This window comes from Pelophylax lessonae (genome assembly GCF_965119305.1).
Source record: "Pelophylax lessonae genome assembly, chromosome: 5".
In the NCBI taxonomy this organism is placed as follows: Eukaryota; Metazoa; Chordata; class Amphibia; order Anura; family Ranidae; genus Pelophylax; species Pelophylax lessonae.
In genome coordinates, this window is record NC_138772.1 from 393,884,107 (window position 1) to 393,907,113 (window position 23,007).

The 23,007-nt window shown below is 43.7% G+C and overlaps 2 protein-coding genes across 2 annotated transcripts in view; one reads left to right on the plus strand and one right to left on the minus strand.

The window, feature by feature from the left end:
* The window catches only part of SMCHD1 (structural maintenance of chromosomes flexible hinge domain containing 1), a 1,054,086-nt gene extending 1,035,898 nt beyond the window's left edge, over window positions 1–18,188 (minus strand). Inside the window, exon 1 of the mRNA XM_082259552.1 lies at window positions 18,180–18,188. The gene's annotated coding sequence lies outside the window, so the exon portion shown is untranslated. The remainder of the gene's footprint in view (window positions 1–18,179) is intronic.
* METTL4 (methyltransferase 4, N6-adenosine) overlaps window positions 1–23,007 on the plus strand; it is a 276,066-nt gene that overhangs the window by 229,097 nt on the left and 23,962 nt on the right. The window lies entirely within an intron of this gene.

Genomic DNA, 23,007 nt, shown 5'->3' on the forward strand with positions numbered 1-23,007 from the left:
CATTAATGGCTGTTTGTTGAGTTATTTTGAGGAGATAGCAAATTTACACTGTTATACAAGCTGTACACTCACTACTTTACATTGTAGCAAAGTGTCATTTGTTCAGTGTTGTCACATGAAAAGATATAATAAAATATTTAAAAAAATGTGAGGGGTGTAGTCACGTTTGTGAGATACTGTATGGGCCAGTGGATGAAAACACACTATGCACTGGGGGATGAGACATCAGAATTGATGATTCAAGCTAAAGATAATTATTACACTACCAGACTGCAGTAAAATATCATTTTTTTTATCACAACAAGCAAGAATGCTTATATTCTTGCTCGTCGTGCTCCTTGCTGTGATAAAATAGTCCTTTTCCTACAAACCGAAAATGTGGTAATCCTAACTTGAATAAGCATATGATATTCAGAGGAATGAGCAGAACCAGCATTCAGTGCTTGCAGGGGAGTGTTTTCATGCTAGCTCAGCTGAAAAGGTATAAGAAAATGCTTACTACACAAGGACACGTGTGGGATGTGAATATTCTTATCTTACAGCTCTTGAACAAGTAAAGAGTAAAGATATGAGGTATGGCTGATCGAACAGACGGAAATCAACACTCTTCTTTTGGAGGTGTTGCTCTTTTAAAGTTGTAAGGAAAAACTCCAGATAGGGGTAGTTCTGAATTAAAATTCTAACTGAAGTAGGAGAAGCAGCAACACCCTCTTTATGAAAACACTGTTTTTAGGGTGCAGATAGTTTTAACAGTTACTAATGCCCTGTACACACTATCAGATTATCTGAAGACTTTTGTCTGCAGACTTACCAAAACCATATAATATGAGGTCAAACCTAAACACTTTCAATTTGTATGCAATCCGGCAGGCCCTTGCACTACATAGAAAAGGTAAATCTGAAGACAAAAGTCTTCAGATAATCTGATAGTGTGTACGGGGCATAAGATACAGCATAACTTACACATGCTGTATCCTTGGATAGATTCCTCTGGTCACCTGCTTGTCACGTACAGCAGGCAGGTGTAAGTTATTCAAAAGCAGATAAAACACTACATTACTTGGTACCCCACAGATATGAAAATTCTTCTGGCGTTGTGCAGATAGCAAGTATATATTCTGCAATGTCAATAAGAAAATAATACTACTGTGCTTCCTGGAGATGCTGGGGCTGCTTAGACTTGCATAAAACCCTTTCTTTGTTTTCAGAAACAGAGGTCCCCAACTAACCATTCTGGTTGTCAGATGTGCCCACAGATCTTATATGCAAGTTGATGGCCCGGACTGCTCTTAGCATGTTTATGAAAATGTATATATACCTTTGGTAGAATCTCAAGTTATTGAAATCCTGAAGATCCTTCCCTTGCAAAGTAAACGGCCTATTTATCTTTTGTAAATCAATCTTTTTTTCTCAAGTCATGTCTGTTGAATCTCCTCCTCTGTTGCCTATCCACTTCTTTGTTCACTTTCTGGCACTACTACCCCATGCATGCTTCCCTCAGGGCAGATTCACATAGACCTCCGTCCCATTATACAGCCCTGGTCCAGTAAAATAGGGGGATCCTTTTAAACCCATCTTCAGTCAGCAGGCTTTATTTAGCTTTTTCATAGCATGAGGAATGTTTTATTGCTATTTGTGTTTATGTTGTGGAGAACGTGATAAGAAATCTCACCAATGGTGACACAAACAAAAGCATTAATATTAATATATACTAATATGGTGGGAAAAGGTTAGGATATCTGCCAATATTTTTATTTCTCTCTGCCTTCCTATCTCTGTATCAACTGTAACCCCCCCCCCCCCCTCCCATTTCTTATTTGGGTGTCACAGAGATTGTGAGAGAAAATCTTGATTATGAGGTGACATAAAAACAACAGGCAGAAATTTTAACTCTTCCCTACTCTATCCAGAACAAAAAAACACAGTTTTGCTTAGAGTTACACTTTAAAGATATTAGAATTCCAAAATATCTATTTTAATTAAAAAAAAAAATCCTGGAGGGATGTCTGGTTTATGTGACTTGTTTTGCCAGTGTTAGGAAGTAATTTAAACCCTCATTACATTCATTGTGACATTCACTCTATTATATTATATTGTTATTATTTTGCAACTCAAAGGGTTGAGTGACACCACCATTTGGAAGCAGATCTCATTTAAGTATCCAGCTTATTTAAATAAAGAATTTAAAGGTTAATCTTTCCTAAAAGAAATACGCAGCCCGCCATTGCTGATTTTCCAAATAAAATGTTTGCTTCCTGGCTGGTATGCTAAGTTTTTGGCTTCAGTATTTTCTAAATCACTGTATTGAAAGAATTATGTGTGTCATGAAAATAGCTGTAAAGTAAAAATGGTTTATATGCAGCCTTGTTGTGGGTTTGTGAGCACTGAAGCAGGAGGGTCAGCATGACAACCAGGTAACTAGCATTTGCATAATTTAAAGTCAGCAACGGCAGCCTCTGTTCTTCTGTGGAAAAAAGTTCCCTTTTAAAAAGACTAAGTAGTAAGGTTGCGGATTGATGGCTGTTTAAAATTGTATTATTCTTCTAGCGCGAACCTAACCTGGAAAAAAACACTTAATTCAGTGTTTTATGGTGCACTGAGCCTGTATTGCCTGAGTGAGGTTGTTTCTAATGGATAACTCTACTAATGATGTGTATGAGATGGGAACCAAGCAATGCCAATGTTTTAGCAAATATTCTGTATTCACTTTTTTAGCTTAGGTGTGACAGCCTTTTTAAACTTGAATTTTAGGTATTCTTCTTCCTATTAACTCCTTGGATTTTTTTTCTTTGTAAATGTACTGCACTTGCTATTGTGATTTTAGAAAATCAGACCATTAGTATTTAGAAATGGAGGCTGGAGATACTTCTAAACTATCCTTTGCAAAATGTAAGAGGACATACACAGATTAAACATTCCATCAGAGGTGTTTCCTGCCATAGGCCAATGCTTTGGAAAGATTGCTCAATCCGCAAGAGCAAAATGGGCATGGGGGGTACACCTGGAGTGTAGCGTAACGAAAGGCGGTGGTGGTACTCCTAGTGCACAATGAGATCAAAGTCAGTGGGTGGAGGAAGGGATATTGGCAGTGGGGAACCATCATAGTCTGTACTTTGATATACTATGCCACACTCCATATACTACATGCTCCAGATCACCACAATCCATACACTACGCTAAACGGTATAGCACAGTCCCTATGCTGTACTGTATGTTACTAGTTTGTTGTTTATTACAAGTTTGGGGGAAACATTAAACACTATATTTTGACTGTATTGATGGTGTTCTTAGGGTCATAGTCAGCATTTTTCTTCCTCCAAACATGGTGAGTCCACCTCCTCAAGAAGGCACATGTACAGTCATGCCAATGACTCTAGAGGGAAGTTGTAAATACAGTATCTCACAAAAGTGAGTGCAGCCCTCACATTTTTGTAAATATGTTATTATATCTTTTTATGTGACAACACTGCTACAATGTAAAGTAGTGAGTGTACAGCTTGTATAACAGTTGTCCCCTCAAAATAACTCCACACAGCCATTAATGTCTAAACTGCTGGCAACAAAAGTGAGTACACCCCTAAGTGAAAATGTCGATGCTCTGATTCAGTATGTCACAGTACATGTTGGCATTCATGGTTTCCTCAATGAACTGTAGCTCCCCAGTGCCTGCAGCACTCATGCAGCCCCAGACCATGACACTCCCACCACCATGCTTGACTGTAGGCAAGACACACTTGTCTTTGTACTCCTCACCTGGTTGCCGCCACACACGCTTGACACCATCTGAACCAAATAAGTTTATCTTGGTCTCATCAGACCATTGGACATTGCTCCAGTAATCCATGTCCTTAGTCTGCTTGTCTTCCGCAAATTGTTTGCGGGCTTTCTTGTGCATAATCTTTAGAAGAGGCTTCCTTCTGGGAAGACAGCCATGCAGACCAATTTGAAGCAGTGTGTGGCATATGGTCTGAGCACTGACAGGCTGACCCCCCCCCCCCATCCCATCAAACTCATATGTTTATTTCTCAAAAGCAACCTCTGGGTATGATGCTGAGCACGTGCACTCAACTTCTTTGGTCGACTATGGTGAGGCCTGTTCTGAGTGGAACCTGTTTTGTTAGTTTCAGGGTCTTGGCAGTCTTCTTATAGCCTACTCCATATTTATGTAGAGCAACAATAATTGTTTTCAGATCCTCAAGAGAGTTATTTGCCATGCGGTGCTGTATTAAACTTCCTGGGACCAGTAAGAGAGAGTGAGAGCTATAACTTGAGATTTAACACACCTGCTCCCTATTCACACCTGACCTGACCTTGTAACACTAACAAGTCACATGACACCAGGGTGGGAAAATGGCTAATTGTGCCCAATTTGGACGTTTTCACTTAGGGGTGTACTCACTTTTGTTGTCAGCGGTTTAGACCTTAATAGCTCTGTGTTGAGTTATTATGAGGGGAAAGCAAATTTACACTGTTATACAAGCTGTACACTCACTAATTTGCATTGTAGCAAAGTGTAATTTCTTCAGTGTTGTCACATGAAAAGATATAATAAAATATTTACAAAAATGTGGGATAAATGTGTGGCATACTGTACATGTAACCAACGGTTACATTTTTTTTTACTAATTTCCTCCAGTGTTTTTTTTTTACTTACCTTTACGATTACCTATGACATAATTAAGTAAATAGTGGGTATAGAAAAGAATCATCACCCCTTTAAAATAATAACATTTTGTTGCTTTGCAGCCTGAAATGAAGACACACAGTATTTGTTTTATCCATTCTGTATATACTCAGTGCAACTTAAAACATCCAAGTGAAAGATGTAACACCAACATGTCATAATAAATCAACAAAATTCTAAAATAGAGTCACTGAGTTGGAGAATTCATCACCCCCTTGTGTCAGGATTTTGTTGAACCACCTTTTGCTTTATTTACAGCCTTTAGTCTGTTAAGATATGTCTCTACTAACTTTACACATCTAGATTTTGCAATATTTACCCCACTCTTCTTTGCAGAACTGCTCAAGTTCAGTTAAATTTGATGGTGACCATTTGTGAACTGCAGTCTTCAAATCATTCCACAGATTTTTAATGGAGTCTAAGTCTGGTCTCTGAATATGTCATGCAAGGGCATTCCCCTTTTTCTCCTTCAACCATTGTGTGGTCATTTTTACTGTGTGCTTTGGGTCATCGTCATGTTGGAAGGTAAACCTTCTTCCCATTGACAACTTTCTGGCAGAGGGCAGCAGATTTTCCTCAAGAATTTGACAGTATTTTGCCCCATCCATTTTTCCTTCTATCCTGATAAGTGCTCCAGCCCCTGCTGCAGAGAAACACCCCCATAAAAGGATATTATCACCTCCATGCTTTACTGTAGGAATGGTGTTATTTGGATGGTGAGCTGTATTGGATTTCCGTCAGACATATTGTTTGGTGTTGAGGCCAAATAAATTTTTGTCTCATCTGACCATAACACCTTTTCTCTTTCATTCATTGACAGACAGAGCTCCTGGTATTCATAACCATTGGGTTGTACTGCCCCCTACAGGAGTAGGACAATAGGCAGAAAATAATTCTGGCTACACCCATGCGCAGTCCCAGGGGGTATACTCCCTCTCTCTGCTATAGCCTCTTTTCTACCCAGTCAGGAGTAAGGACCTAGTTCCTTGCTGTGGGCTTTGGTCCTGACAAAATTTTTTCTTTTTAGATAGAAAATGTTTCTCCTGGATTTTTCTGCTGGATTTTTTTTGGATTTACAATCAACTGCCAGACTTGGCGATGGGCTGGATAATCTAGATCCAGTGGTCACCCCAGTCTGGCCAGCGAGTGCGTGCAGACCTCAGCTCCACGCTAAGTTAGCCACGACATAGCCCCACTATGGAGGGCTGGCCTGCTAGTTAAACTCCTTGCAAGGTCGCATAGGACCAGGTCTCGGCCCGATTCACAGCATTCCTCCTGGCTGACAGCCCTTCTTTTCAAAGGAGAGGGGTTTTGTCTGGGGCGGTGCCCGCCTGGTATGGTGAGTAGCTGTCCACCCTCTCCCCCTGGAGGGTTTTGGGGGGGATGTGGGCCCCTCCTTGGGACGGTCAGACCCCTGGGTTCCCCTCCTTCCCGTAGGCACTGCCCCTTGCTGAGCCCCTCACCTGCCCCCCCCTCCCCTCCACATAAGCTGGGGTTGTCTGGGTGATCTGGCCACTGTTTCTTAGGGTGGGGCAGGGTGCTTACTAGTGATGGGGGTGCGCCGCCGCCGACCTGACCATCAACTGTGCGGGGAGGTTGTACCTGGTGTGGACTCCTGCCAGGGCCCCCCATCCTGCCAGGGCCCCCCATCCTGCCTGGATCTGTCCATGAGACCTGGTCTCCCTCCTGGGTCTCTGTATGCCTCGTGGTGCGGCGCAGGGCTGCCATTTTGTTGTAGCCTGTGACTTCCAATATACGGTGGCCATGTTTGTGTAGTCCAGTGGCCATTTTGCTGTGGTTTGCCAGTGAAAATAGCAGTGGCCATGACTGTGGAGTCCTATGGGCGGTGATTTCAGCAATGGGAGCCCCTCCTCATCCCATGGTGCCTACTCCTGGATGATTTTACTTCCTGATCACCGCATGTGTGGTGCATTATCCTGGTGGCTGCAGGTGCTTGTTTCTGTGGGTGGTAAGTCTGGTGGGGTCCTCTTCCTCTCTGCCGAGGATCGCTTGGTTCTTGTGCCTGGCGACTGAGTGGTGCTGCCAGCGTGGTGGTGGTAGTCTCTTAGCAGTGTTTTACACCTTTTGTGGGGTCCCCTTGGTGACTCATAGAGTCTTTGGAGCACATTTCCCTACCTGATCCCCTCTCTGAGGCTTCCGGGCCTGCCCGGTGCCAACCATCCATCTATGCACTGACGGTGGTCCTAGAGTACCTTGTGTCCGGGTGGAGGGGGCTTGCGGGCGACGGGCTAGCAAAAAGCACCCCTCCGCCTTCCCCTGCCTAATCTGTCTCATCAGATCCTGAATTTGATTCAGCCGCTGCTGACGTGGGTCACCCTGCTGGGTCTGCAATCACAGGCCTGGAATCGTCTGATAATGGGAATAATTCCTCCACATCTGCTGTTTGATCGCGCATGAAAAGGCGCTGGTGGATGCACTGATTGTATCTGTGCGTGAGACCTTAAAGATGGAGGATGCATCTGAAGCTGCGACGGAGGCGCAGGTACCCTTTGGCACTCACAAGCCATCCAGAGTGGCAAAGGTGTTTCCTTTCCCTCCCTATTTTGACAGCATTTTCGCTAAAAAAGTGGGGGCAACCAAAGCGTCCCTGTGGGGTTCCTAAGCGCTTTACTAAGTGTTACCCCTATAAGGAGTCCCTCTTTAAGTGTACTGTGACACCGGTGGTGGACCCTCCGGTTTCCAGATTGAACAAGGCAACCATGATTCCGGTTAAAGAGTCCCCGGTCTTTAAGGATCTGGCTGACCGGAAGGCGGAGGTTGTGGCTCACAATATGTACACTCTGACTGGTACGGCAATGAGGCAGGTATTCACCATTGCCCTAGAGTCAAAAACTCTGACCGAGTTCTTACGCCGTGACCTGGAGGGGGAACCGCTCCCCACTGCCTTTGCAGAGCTGGCGGATCAGCTGGTCCAGGGACTGCAGTTAATCTGTGATGCCTCTTTGGATGTGGCTCTTTAGATAAGACTTCAAAAAAGGCCTTGACTGATCTTTCTTTCCAAGGAGTTTGCATGTTTGGAGCTACTCTGGATGACATCATTACTCTCCCTGGCAGGGCTGCTGTTAGAAATCTCGGGGCCCCATACAGACTACCTGGCAGGGCCCCCTCAAGAAAATATTAAAGATATATTTAGCTAAAATTACAACAAAATCACTATTATCAGACACAAATATAACATAACTCGCATAATTCCTGCTAAATCTAAAAAAAAAAGAAAAAAAAAAAAAACTATGTTAAATAAAAAAGATGAGATGATAAAAATATACAGGCTGGGCAGTTGTAGCTCAGTGATCAGAGAGACAGAAAGAGAGAAACAAAGTTACAATTTACAAATAAACTCCTGAGCAGAGATAAGTGCTGGGAGGGGGGCCCACACAAGGGAGGGGGATTAAACAGATAAAAGCTGACAGGGAGAGGGACAGATCAGATTCAGGTGCTGGATTAAGATTTCTGTAATTGTTGTCCATCACAAATCCCCCTCTCTGTGTGGGCCCCCCTGTGTGCTAGGGCCCCCTACAAGAGGGCTGGTGGTCCCCCCCTATCAGCGGCCCTGCTCCCTGGCGGTCTGATCATGTCAGTATTTTTGAATGTCAAAGCGGTACATTGTTTTGCTTGGAAATCTGTTGTTTTATACTGTAGGCCTGTAATTCTTAGGAATAACTTGCTTAAATCTCACTTAAATCTTAAAGAGTCTAGTAGACATCCCGGGTATGATAAAGTTTGAAGCACGAAATTATAAATTATAATATAGTACATTTTATTCAATAATGTAATCAAACTAAAAACACTGAAATTTGTCCAAACAAGGGTGCAATATTACTTATCACTGTAATACTAGATACTGCATATTGGTTTAGTAAACATCCCAGATATGAAAATTTTTGAAACATGGGACTGCACAAAGTCCGACGTCACAATTGGGACAATGGAACCTGGTCTCCTTTCTGATTTTCCTTCCACTCTCATCCCGCTTCAAGCAACAAACCACGCACATCCTTTGTAGGTGTTGACTTTTTCTCGGTTGGTTGAATGTAGTCCATGAAGTGACGACCAGCCAGGCTTTCCGGGTTGACAATGCCAACAGCATGACGTCCAGCTCTATTCACAGCCATTGATGGTGTTTGGTGGTTCACAAAGATACATTCGGCAACTTTCCAAATTAAATCAGAATGAATCACAGGCTTGTCACTTTTCTTTTTTGAGCAGAATGTAGGCATTCCACAAGCATTGCTCAAGAAGATGTCTGAAAATCTTCTTGTACTACTTATTTTGCGGTTTCCTCATTGCTGGGTTAATTGTCATTGCTTGGTCGGCTCTGTCGACACCTCCCATGGTGTTATTGTAGTCTATCACTACTTGTGGCTTCATGATTTCTTTCCCACCTTTCGTGCCTACCATAACTGTACTCATTAGGGAAAACATCTGTCTTGTCACACCATAGCAGTGCCATAATTTTGCCTTTCTGCCAGGCAACCATTTCTCCAGTCTTCAGCTTCCTATTGCCAAACCGCGGTGGTTAGCCCTAACGGTTCTATAGGCATCTGTTTTGTTTTGCAGAAGAAACTCATAAAGTTCAGGAGATGTATAAAAGTTGTCGGTTGTTACACAATAGCCCTGATTTAGCAATGGCTCAATGAGTAAAAGAACGGAAGATGTTGCCATTCCATAGTTGCTGTATTTTGGATTGAATTTTGTTCCCTTTCCAGTGTATATGATTAAATTCCAATAGTAGTCAGTTGACGATTCGCATAGCATGTAGGATTCTAAGCCAAATCGTGCCCTCTTTGATGCAATGCATTGTACCCAGCTGAGCCTTCCCATGTAGGCCATTCAACTTTTATCTATGCTGGTATCTCTTTCTGGCACATAGCTCCATTGGAAATTCTTTAGAATCATTTGAGATACTTCCCAAATTTTCTTTAGTTTTTGTGCAGGATGAGTAGTTTCATTGAATTCTTTGTTATTTTCGAAGTGTAAATATTTAATTATCAGGGAAGATCTGTACTCTGACATGACCATACCAAAGAATGGAGTGGCAAGTAATGTATTAGTTGTCCAATATCACTTCTGCAGGAGTTTCCCCACCACTCCCTGAAGTATATTTAGGCCCAGAAATTTTCAAATGTCCTCTTTGGTCACTGGTTCCCATTTCCTGCTTCTTGAAAACTTCTGATGCAGAGTAGCTAATTGTTGCTCTTTGTACAGGTTTGTCTCAGTAACTATTTTTTCAATAACCTCATCGGTCAGAAATAATTGTAAGTATGCCAAGGGCTTGTCGTGTTTAACGTCTACTTTCATACCAGGTGCTCCAGTAAATGGGAATCTTGGGGCCGCTGACTGATCCGTACCGTCAATAAAGCACAAAGTTCACACATCACTGAGCTCAGTCTCAGAATCGTTGCTGTCATCACTTTCTCCTCGAATCACTATCATCCAATTCTTGAAGTAATTCAGATTCACTATCGCTGTTTTCTAGCTGGTCTAAAATCGCTTTTGACCTAAAGAAACGTTTTTTGACGCCATGGACGTTCTCTAGTTTCCAGGCAGAAAGAACAGTAAAAGTGCAGGCAGGGCTCTGGACAAAGCACTAGGGACAAAACTGAGGTGAAATGGTTTCACACAGTAATGTAATCCTAACAGATTCAGGTCTATCCCTTGATTGGGTGACCGTGCACATCTGGTAAGCGGCTTAATTAGTTGCTTTCTTTTGGTGATCATCCACGGGTGTACACTTGTTTCCCAAGTGCCTAGTGTGTGTTGTTTGCCATCTATTGGGATCTGCGGTTCTCCTTTCCTTTGACTGTGGTTAGCAGTGATACATGGTATATGGTATACATAGTGAGTGCAATTCTTTACCTCCTTTTCCATTGTGTGTGCAGTATCACACTATGGGTTTTTTTCATATACAGTGCCTTGCGAAAGTATTCAACCCCCTTGAACTTTGCGACCTTTTGCCACATTTCAGGCTTCAAACATAAAGATATAAAACTGTAATTTTTTGTGAAGAATCAACAAGTGGGACACAATCATAAAGTGGAACAAAATGTATTGGATATTTCAAACTTTGTTAACAAATAAAAAACTGAAAAATTGGACGTCCAAAATTATTCAGCCCCTTTACTTTCAGTGCAGCAAACTCTCTCCAGAAGTTCAGTGAGGATCTCTGAATGATCCAATGTTGACCTAAATGACTAATGATGATAAATAGAATCCACCTGTCTCCGTAAAAATGCACCTGCACTGTGATAGTCTCAGAGGTCCGTTTAAAGCGCAGAGAGCATCATGAAGAACAAGGAACACACCAGGCAGGTCCGAGATACTGTTGTGGAGAAGTTTAAAGCCGGATTTGGATACAAAAAGATTTCCCAAGCTTTAAACATCCCAAGGAGCACTGTGCAAGCGATAATATTCCTCTAAACTTTCAGCTCATACTAGGAGAAGACTGATCAGAGATGCCAAGAGGCCCATGATCACTCTGGATGAACTGCAGAGATCTACAGCTGAGGTGGGAGACTCTGTCCATAGGACAACAATCAGTCGTATACTGCACAAATCTGGCCTTTATGGAAGAGTGGCAAGAAGAAAGCCATTTCTTAAAGATATCCATAAAAAGTGTCCTTTAAAGTTTGCCACAAGCCACTTGGGAGACACACCAAACATGTGGAAGAATGTGCTTTGGTCAGATGAAACCAAAATCAAACTTTTTGGCAACAATACAAAACGTTATGTTTGGCGTAAAAGCAACACAGCTCATCACCCTGAACACACCATCCCCACTGTCAAGCATGGTGGTGGCAGCATCATGGTTTGGGCCTGCTTTTGTTCAGCAGGGACAGGGAAGATGGTTAAAATTGATGGGAAGATGGATGGAGCCAAATACAGGACCATTCTGGAAGAAAACCTGATGGAGTCTGCAAAAGACCTGAAACTGGGACGGAGATTTGTCTTCCAACAAGACAATGATCCAAAACATCGAGCAAAATCTACAATGGAATGGTTCACAAATAAACATATCCAGGTGTTAAGAATGGCCAAGTCAAAGTCCAGACCTGAATCCAATCGAGAATCTGTGGAAAGAACTGAAAACTGCTGTTCACAAACGCTCTCCATCCAACCTCACTGAGCTCGAGCTGTTTTGCAAGGAGGAATGGGCAAAAATTTCAGTCTCTCGATGTGCAAAACTGATAGAGATATACCCCAAGCGTCTTACAGCTGTGATCGCAGCAAAAGGTGGCGCTACAAAGTATTAACTTAGGGGGGCTGAATAATTTTGCAGGCCCAATTTTTCAGTTTTTTATTTGTTAAAAAAGTTTGAAATATCCAATAAATTTCGTTCCACTTCATGATTGTGTCCCACTTGTTGTTGATTCTTCACAAAAAATTACAGTTTTATATCTTTATGTTTGAAGCCTGAAATGTGGCAAAAGGTTGAAAAGTTCAAGGGGGCCGAATACTTTCGCAAAGCACTGTATCTGCCATATATGGTTTCTGAACACCTGCCATTGAGAGCCCTCCTCCCTCATACTGGTGAGAAGTCTAATGAGTGGATCCTGCCATCTTCTTTTTTAAAGTGAGCCCAGGCCTGTCCATTAACTTGGAAGACCAACTACATTTGGTAAGCAGCTCTGTTTACTAAAAATCGGTTTACAGGTCGCCATAGGGAACAACATCCCCTTATCGGAACTTGCTACAGTGGGATTTTCACATTTAGCGACACTTAGTCGCAGGGACAAATTGTTTTTGTTTTTTGGGTTTTTTTTTGCTTTTTTTTATCTTTATGTGTATATTCATCGTATTGGGACTATTTTATGGACTTATTGGTGATCACTATTGATTTGGTGGATATCACTCGTTGTAATATATGAGTTGAATTTGTCACTGATATATTTTTATGGGTTAAGCGCTACACATATCTTGCACTAATCCTAACAGATTACAATGTGTATGTGTCATTATTTTTTTGTTTATTTTTTTTCAATTTCCCACTGGGTTCCATCGCGGCGCTCGCAGGGAAGGGAACCCGGAGGACACAGCGGAAGGACATCAGGGGATCGCAGGGAAAAGGTAAGTATCACTACAGGGAAATCCTGAGTGTGATTGGGGGGGTTACCGCTTTTGGTACTGAAAATTAACCCCAGGCCACACTTGGGATTACCGCCAGGGAGGTGAAAAGTCTCACAGGGAGAGTACTTTTCTTCCGCAGGCTACTAAGGGCAAGGAACCTCATCGTGGATGCGGGCCTTCCTTCTCAGCTCATAAGACTTTTTTTTCATCCCTCTGGTTCAACTGACAAGGGCTTGAAGCCTTTCAGGAGGATCCAAACTAACATGTTCTGGCAAGCCAAGATCGGGCTTCTCCAGACCCGTGGGTAAGGCTCCTTTAGCATGAAGGTGCACCCTCACCTGTATTGGGGATGGGTGGACGCCTTCGCTAGGCTTCCGGATCTGTGGATTTCCCTGGTGCAAGACGAGTTTGTCCACGAAGCAATTAGGTCCGGCTACAAGAGCGAGTTCCGCTCCTGTCCCCCAGCAAGGTTTTTTCCTTCCAACTGTGGGCGGTACAAGACCTGTTCCTTCAAGGGGTGATTGTCCCCGTTCCGACCTCAGAACGTTTTCAAGGTTTTTACTCAAACCTGTTCACAGTTCCCAGGAAGGAAGGCAAAGTGCATCCAATCCTGGACCTCAAGGCGCTCAACTGCTTTTTTGCAGGTACAGAAGTTCAGAATGGAATCCATTTGAATGGTGGTGGCATCCCTGCATCAGGGAGATTTCCTTGCCTCTATCGATATCAAGGATGCCTACCTTCACATTCAAATATGTGCCAGTCTCCAGCGTTTTCTCCGCATTGCTGTGGGAGGGGAGCAATATCAGTTTGTGGCGTTTCCCTTTGGTCTCGCCTCTGCTCCTCGGGTCTTCACAAAAGTGTTAGCCCCGTTGTTAGCTTTGCTACGCCAACGGAAGATCGCTGTACTGGGTTACCTTAACGATTTTTTCTGCGAGCGGAGTCTCCCTCTACTCTGGTGGAAAACCTGGAGATCACAATACGAACTCTGCGGGAGTTCGGCTGGATCAATAATTTTCAGAAGTCTTCTCTGGCTCCGCCCACGAAGCCTGACTATATGACCTTAGCCAGAATGCTACTTCCTCTGGACAAACTCCAGAAATTGCAGGCTAAAATTTGCCTCCCGCTGTCCAACAGATGGTCGTCCCTCCAGACTTGCATGCGGGTGATGGGCCTGATGGTGTCTACCTTTTGAGGCAGTTCCATTTGCACAGTTCCATATGAGGTCCCTGCAAAGGGAGATTCTGTCCAAATGTAGCAAGACTCCGCAGTCTCTGGACAATCAGATCCGGGTGAGTTGTGGAATGAGGGAGTCCCTGATATGATGGCTTCGTTCTCTGGCGCTTCAGCTGGGAAAATTCTTCCTCCCCTTGTATTGGACAGTGGTCACCACAGATGCCAGCCTGTCCAGCTGGGGAGGCGTCCTCGGCAAGAATTCTGCTCAGGGGATCTGAACACTGGAAGAGTCCAGACTACCGATAAATGTCTTGGAACTCTGAGCGATCAGACTGTGTTTGAATCAGTGGACGAGTCATCTTCAGGGTTGTCCAGTGCGCATTCAGTCAGACAATGCCGTGGCTTATGTTATTCACCAAGGGGGCACAAAAAGTGTCCTGGCGGCTTTGAAGGTAGCCGGCATTCTAAGGTGGACAGAATGGTTCGTTCAAGCCCTCTCCGGCGTACACATTCCTGGTGTGGAAAATTGGCAGGCGGATTAACTCAGTCAACAGGCATTGGACCAAGGGGAGTGGTCCCTTCATTTGGAGGTGTTTCTACCGCTGTGTCTCCGGTGGGGCACCCCAGAGCTGGATCTGTTGGCATCTTGGCTCTACAAAAAGGTGCAGAGGTTTGTGGCTCAGTCAAGGGATCCTCTGGCGGATGCCACAGACGTGCTGGTGTCCCCGTGGGGGTCAGTATCAGCTGATTTACGCCTTCCCTCCTCTCAAGCTTCTGCCTAGACTTCTAGGCAGGATCGAGGCAGAAGGAATTCGGGTCATCTTAGTGGCTCCGGACTGGCCTTGTCTGGCTTGGTACGCCGATCTGGTGTGGCTGGTCGCTGGCGTTCCTTGGAAGCTTCCCCTCAAGGAGAATCTGCTGTCCCAAGTGCTGATCTTCCATCCTGCTTTATAGTCGCTGGCTTTGACGGGATAAGGTGGTTCTTCGCCCCTGTCCGTCATTCCTTCCAAAGGTTGTGTCTGATTTTCATTTGAAGGCATTGTGTTGCCTTCCCTGTGTCCCAGGCCTAAGCATCCAAAGGAAATTACCTTGCATGCCTTGGATGAGGTCCGGGCAATTAGGGTATACCTGGCAGTTACGGAGTCTTTTGGGAAGTCAGACTCTCTATTTGTGTTAACCAATGGACCTTGTCCGCTTCCTCTGCGACCATTTCCAGATGGATCAGACAGACAGTGGTTCAGGCCTATTCCATCAGGGGTCGGGTTCCTGCTTTCCCTGTCAAGGCACACTCTACTAAGGCACTTAGTGCCCTTCCGTTGTCAGGGGTCAGTGACACAGGTTTGCAAGGCAGCCACGTGGTCGTCGGTGCACACTTTTACAAAGTTTTATAAAGTGGATGTGCTGGCATCTGGATTCTTCCTTTGGCCGCAAGGTTTTTCAGGCTGCTGTTTAAGAGGACCTGATCTCTTTGAGGGTGCATTGTTTTTTGTTTTTTTTTTCAGGTGGGCTCCGGTTGTTTGGTTGAGCTCCTGTTGGCTAATGTTTAGCGTTGGGAATTTTTTTGGTTGTTCCCACCCCTCATGTTTAACATTGCTTTGGGACATCCCAATGGTTATGAATACTAGGAGCCATGTCCGTCAATGAGCGAAAGAGAAAATGGGATTTTTGACGTACCGTAAAATCCATTTCTCTGATGTTCATTGACGGACACAGCACCCACCCCTCTTTGGAGTTATTATTCTCCTGACACTGCTTGTAACAAAACTGAGTGGCTATAGCAGAGAGAGGGAGTATACCCCCTGGGACTGCCCATGGGTGTAGCCAGAATTATTTTCTGCCTAGTGTCCTACTCATGTAGGGGGCAGAATAACCCAAAGGTTATGAATACCAGTAGCTGGACCATCAGAGAAATGGATTTTATGGTAAGTCAAAAATCCAATTTTTCCATGTGGCCTCAGAATCTTCAAGTTTTGGCAAAGCTTTGTCTTGACTGCATGTAGCCTTTCTTGAGGAGTAGCTTTTTTCTTCCAACCCCCCCATATAAGCCACATTTGTGGAGAATTTGTGATTGTTGTCACATGCACACAATGACTACTCTTAAACGTCATAAATTCTTGGAACTGCTTCAGAGTTGCTGTAGGCCTCTTGGTAGCCTCTCTGACCAGTTTCCTCCTTTTTTATCCAGTTTGGCGCGATATCCTGATCCAGGGAGGGTCTGTGTTGTACCAAACACCTTATACTTTTTTTTAAAATAGACTTCACTATGCTGATAAAGCCTTTGACATTTTTTTGTATTCATCTCTTGACTTGTGCTCATTTACAACTTTACCCCAGAGATCTTTTGACAGTGCCTTGCCACTCATAGTTGATTGTTTGCTTCAGTTGCACTACCAGGGACTGAAATGCTCAAGGAAAGCTCTGTTCATGCTAAACTAATCAAAATGACCACAGCTGATCACAGTTGAAAGTCAAATGGCTTTTTGTGCCATTAACAAGGTGATTAGCTGCACCTGGTTGAGTTTACAAGTCATTTTTAAGAGTAAGGGGGGGGGGGGGTGATCCTTTTTCCAACTCCTGATTCCGTTTTTTTTTAAATTTCTTTTATTCTGATATGTTGGTGTTATATCTTTCACTTGAATGTTATAGGTTACACTGAGTAAATACAGCTGGATAAAACAAAAAATGTGTCTGTCTTCATTTTCAGGCTGCAAAGAAACAAAATGTGATTATTTTAAGGGGGGTGATTCTTTCCTGCTGTATATTGTGATAATTGCTGTAGATATACTCTGTGCAGAAAGCTATAGCTATAATTGCATTATTCCCTATTCCCTCTTTTGTCGTTTTCTTCAAGATATTGTTATTATCTGTGAAACATAAACACATTTTCAGTTATGTATGACACTTTGTTACACAAAATAATTTCTAGAAGATTATTGAAAAGGCCATATACTGGAATGGATTCCCTTTAAAATCTTGCTGCTGTTGCAGTCATTAGCCCCAAACAATTGGTTGTGAGCCAATTACATCATATTTTTAATTTAGATTTCATAGTTGTGGCAAAAACAAGATTCTTTATCTACAGCATGATCTACTAAATATACACATTCTCTTTTATTAGTGGCATTGTATGTAACCAACTATATGTGCCGACTATTTAGAATTAAAGGTGTTTTGAGGGGGCAGGCATGGTAACCTATATGCTATCTGCAAAAATAAAGCAGCCAACTCACTATTAATTAAAATAATTAATTGTGACAGTCCAAGATATATTTGGATTTGATTATTAACTCCTTGCCTGCTATATATAATTTACATTGTAATAGGGGCACACAGATCTCCTTTTTTTTTTGCGTACCTTAGCTTTAACATGTAACCTGTATTAACCACTTCAGCTCCAGAAGGTTTTACCCCTTACTGACCAGGCCATTTTTTGCGATACAGTACTGCGTTGCTTTAACTGACAATTGCGTGGTCGTGCGATGTTGTACCCAATAAAATGTATGTCCATTTTTCCCCACAAATAGAGCTTTAGTTTGGTGGTATTTGATCACCTCTGTGGTTTTTATTTTTTGTGCTATAAACAAAAAAATTCCGACAATTTAAAAACAAAACATTTTTACTCTCTGCTATAACACACACCCAATAAAAAAAAATCTAATTTCTTTATCAGTTTATTTTATATGTATTTTATTTGTATATTGTATTTTGTATTCGGCTACATATTTTTTGGTAAAAAAAAATCCCTAGAAGCGTATATTGATTGTTTTGTGCAAAAGTTATAGCGTTTACAAACTATGGGATAGATTTATGGCCTTTTTTTTTATTAGTAATGGCCGCAATCAGCGATTTATAGCGGGACTTCAACATTGCGGAGGACAAATATGACACTAAAAGACACTTTTTGGGGACCAGTGACACCAATACAGTGATCAGTGCTAAAAATATGCACTGTTACTGTATAAATGACACTGGCAGGGAAGGGGTTAACATCAGGGGCGATCATAGGATTAAGTGTGCTCCTAGGGAGTGCTTTCTAACTGTGGGGGTAATAGACTGACTGCAGGAAGAGAGAGATCTGTGTACCTGATTAGTAGGAATACAAGATCTCTCTCTTTCTGTCTGACAGAACAGCAGTCTGCCTTGTTTACATAGGCAAGACTGCCTTTCTGTCATTCTTCTGAATGATCCCAGTTGGCCCCCGGATCCGCTGATTGGCTCCCTTTGTGTGTCCAATCACAGCGGGAGCACGGCTTCGGCTTCACGTGTACCCCCCTAGAGCCCATACAGAAAATCACATACAGGTATGTGATTTTGCGCTAAAGGATAGCCCTTCCGCAGTAAATGTATGCGGGGCGGTCCTTAAGTGGTTAAAGACACAGATGGCATTTTTACCAATAACTTTCTTTTATTGTTTTCTATTAACAAGAATGTAATGGTTTAAAAGTGTGAGAGGTAAAAACACATGATATTTTTCTTTTTTACACCAGGCGGAAGCAACATTTTGGTTCCCTTTTCAAGCCAAGCTTCATGCTACCTATCCTAAATGAATATTTTAAACGCACTGCTCAACATTTATGAAGATACCAACCAAATAGTGGCACCCACTGAAAATATCAGAGATTTTATAATGAACCGGATTATGGATGCTGAAGTTCTTAAGCACTAAATAAGCATTACAACTAGCCTTAACTTACTATTTTATGTCACACTGCAGATCAATTTGTTTCCAAAGTTCTCAGCCGATGCACTAAAGTAATTTAACTACCTCAATACTGGGCACTTAAACCCCCTTCCTTCCCAGACCAATTTTCAGCTTTTAGCGCTGTTGCATTTTGAATGACAATTGCGCGGTCATGCAGCACTGTACCTAAACCAAATTTATGTCATTTTTTCCCCACAAATAGAGCTTTCTTTTGGTGGTATTTGATCACCGCCAGGTTTTTTCTTTTTTGGTGCACAAATAAAAAAAGAGCGAAAAGTTTGAAAAAAAAAAAAGTTTTTTTGTTTAGGTTATACAATTTTGTAAATAGATAAGTTTTTTCCTGCACTGATAGGCACTGATGACGCCGCACTGACAGGCACTGATGAGGAGACACTGATGGGGTGGCACTGATGGGGTGGCACTGATATGCAGCACTGATGGGCACTGATAGGTAGCACTGATATGCAGCACTGATGGGCACTGATATGTGGCACTGATAGATAGCACTGATATGCAGCATTGGTGGGCACTGATAGGCAGCACTGATGGGCACTGATAGGCAGCACTGATGGGTGGCACTGATGGGCACTGATAGGCGGCACTGATGGGTGGCACTGATGGGCGGCACTGATCGGCACTGATGGGGGGCACTGATGGGCACTGATAGGCAGCACTGGTGGGCAATAATGGGCACTGGTGGGCGGCACTGATAGATGGCAATAACGGGCACTGGTGGGCAGCACTGATAGATGGCATTGGTGGGCAGCACTGATAGGGGGGCACCACTGGCAGGCTCTCTGAGCCCTGTTTGCCATCCCTGGTGGTCATGGTGGGCATCCCTGGTGGTCATGGGTGGGCATCCCTGGTGGCTCTAGTGGCATCCCCTCCCCCCAGGGCTGCACTGGTAATCAATCATCTGATTACCAGCACAGACCCCCCCTGTGATCAGTGAGTAATTAGAAATACTCACTGATCACCCCGGCTGCAGAATCGATCCTCTGATCTTCTCCTCACTGACAGGATCTGTCAGGAGGAGAAGAGATCGAAGCCGTTACAACGGCTGTATTGACGTTACATGACGGCTGTGATTGGTCACAGCCGTCATGTGATCAGGAGGGCCAATCACAGGGCCCTCCTGCCGAGTCTTGTTGCTCTGTGTCCTAGGAACACAGGCACATCGAGATCGCGCCGCTGCGCATGCCCGCGGCGGCGCGATCTCTCTCCTTCTGAAGGACGTTCCGGAACGTCCATTCAGAAGGACGAGACTCCCACCCGGCCGTATATGTACTATGGCCCGGGTGGGAGGTGGTTAAAAAAGAACTATAGACAAAACATTTTTTTACATTTTGGATAAAGAAGGGTCAGATTCCTGTCAGATTTTTCCCCCATCTGTGTCCTGTTGTAAGGATTTACCTTCACTTCCTGTATTATAGCCAAACAGAAAAGGAGACAACCCAAAATTCTGGATTTTCTTTTACTTTCACATTCAATAATAATGGTAAACAGGACAAATAGAGAGGGTGAATCTCCCTAATGGGGGCACAGACAGCAAAAAAACCTAATGTTCTAATCCCTATCCACGCTATCAAAAACTAAAAAAAAAAGTGTGTTGCATTTAGTTAAGTTTTAAAGTGGGAGTAAACTCTAATACATGAATTTTACCTATAGGTAAGCCTATAATATGGCTTTCCTATAGGTACTGTAAATACCACCTAAATGTGCACCGTTTAGGAGATATTTACTGTACATGCAGCCAGTGACATCACTCACCAAGGCCATTCCTTCAGAGTCCTGTGCTGTAAACGGCGGCTCCCGCGCGCATGCCTAGGAGTGACTTCATCGCAGCTCTGGTCACTCACACAGCCAGAGTCCTCAAACCCAGAAGGAAGACAGGGAAGATGGAAGCCCTGCAGATTACTACCACTTTAAGGCTCAGTTTACCTGCTCCCCTTTTTCTAGAACTCCATCTCAGTATTTAAATTTGAGATTATAATACTGGGAAGCGTAGCTGAGCACGGCAGAAGAGAGGAAGCAGCTCACAGGGCTCCTGCTGGTAATTTGTCTAATATAACTTTTTTCCAAGCCTGCTTACTGCTCCAGTCTGATCACCACCAGGCTCTTCAGCACCTGCAGGGAAGGGAGAAACACTGGAAACTGCAAAGGACACAGGGAAAGACACTCCAAGTCTGATCATGGGAGCGAGGGGAACCCTCAGCCTACCCTAGGTGAAATCCTGCATGTGGTCAACAAATGCACTCCTTCTGTGGACAATGCTCAGTTTGGCGGTCTACCTATTAAGGTAGAATCTTTAGAACATCTAGAAACGCACCAAGAAGGGTGCATAAGCAACATAGAAGACCAGTTGCCCTCCCTTATTCACAATACCCCCTCTAATTCACAGCTAGTGCATGCAGCCACTGACAGGACAGATGACCTCAAGAATAGACTCCACCGCAAGAGCATTGGTATTGTTGGGTTCTCAGAGATGGTGCAGGGATGGGACCCCACAGACTTCGTGGAGACCTGGCTCCTTGAGATGATTGGCAGGGAGGCCCCCATGCCCATGTTCACGGTTGAGGGAACCCACAGGATCACGTCACATCCTCTGCTTCCGGGCCTTCCATGCAGACCCATACTTCTGAGCCTGGCCTGAGAGAAAGCAGACACCCAATATACTGGGGCTGAAACCTCCCTGTACCCTGACTTTTCCACCGAGGTACACTGTAAACGAGCTATATTTACTGAAGTTTAAAAGTGCCTGCAAGTAAAGTACACTTGCCAGGTTACAAGTATTTACTTTAGGGCAAATGACCACGTATGCCTCCTCCTGGCTTGATAAGAATGAAGGATCTCTCCATAACCATGCCAGTAATGAGGTTGAGACCTGACTCCTAAAGCACATGAGTACCTTTTGCCATGTTTGGTTCTTGCTACCAGTTGCCTTCCACTTTAATGAGCCCCAGGCTGGGGGCTGTTTTTTTTGTTCTCCAAGATGATATATCAGAGATTATAAGACTGAAAGGCTGCTGAGTCACTGCTGGCAGGAGGAACAGGGCTAGCCAAGCTGCTGAGAGAATGATTCGATCAACTTCAGTTCTTCTGCTGAGAATTTTAAGGATGAATTGATCCACCATTACTGCAACTACAGAGACCGGTAAATGCTTGATATATAAAGTTCATTTACTGCTTATTAAAAATATGTAAACAGCTGTCCATAGCTAGGACAGAGGTTTACTCTAAATAAACCTGTCACAACTCTAAGCTTCATCCTTCAGTGAAAACTGCAAGTCAGAATGATCAGTGGATTCAAAGCTATAGACCGTCGAAGTTAATACAAATTTTGACTTTGTAAAATAGCAGAGCAGTGAGGGTACATTATCGATTAGGTGACATAATTGATTAAAAAATAAAATAGAACTTAAGTTGACCATAGACAATGCAAATATCCCGTAGTTGCAGGAAAGAAATTTGCCTGATTCCCCCGTCAACACAGATAGTGCTGACAGGGGAATCCCTTCTGCCGAGCAATTGTCAGGTCCCGGTGGGGGCGGCAGGGGAAGCCATCCATGCTGGGAGTAAATAGTGATTATTGCTAGTTGTTATAGTAGCCGCTACCAATATTCAAAAGTGATTTCGGCATGCTGGTTGTACCCAAGCTGATCAATCGATCAACACGGAAACATTCAGCCTGCCCACATACGGTTCGAATCGTCTATGGCCAGCTTTACAGTACATCTAGGTTGCCTGTGAACAGCCTGGGGAGCAAGAGGGATGCACTATGTAAACAATGGAAGCGATGACAGCAGGCCTCCATCCGAACCTGCCAAAACAGAGAAAAGTGAGCAGTGTCTACAGCCATCCTACACGCATCTCGAAGCCAGGCAACCCAATGTCGGTAAACAAAAGAGAAAACAGGCGCCTCTGAGTTAAGACTGCGATTTAATATGGCAAACAAATAATAAAAACATACATCAAGGTAAGTATAAGCAGACAAGATGGGTCCTTCCGGTGTCCGTGTGGAGGCTGGGGCTTGGAGTCATCACTGTGGGTCTGTAATCATCTCCTCTCTTCCTCTTCCTGTCCAGCAGGAAGTAAAGGGTGTCACGGCAGTGAGATGGAGGCTTGGGCCGCACGGTGGCCGTGATGCTCGTCCACAGGATCTTCAGGCGTAATGACTGATGCGTTTCCGAGCATGCGCACTGTGGTGGGAAACCAGTGCGTGCTCCTTTTTCAAAGTCGGATGTAAAAGGGAAAGAGAAGGACCAATTTATGTGTTCCGGGACAATGCCCTCTGGTGGTGAAGTTATAAAATCACTATCAAAGTAAACATGACTCTACGTTATGGCTATATGAGGAACAATGC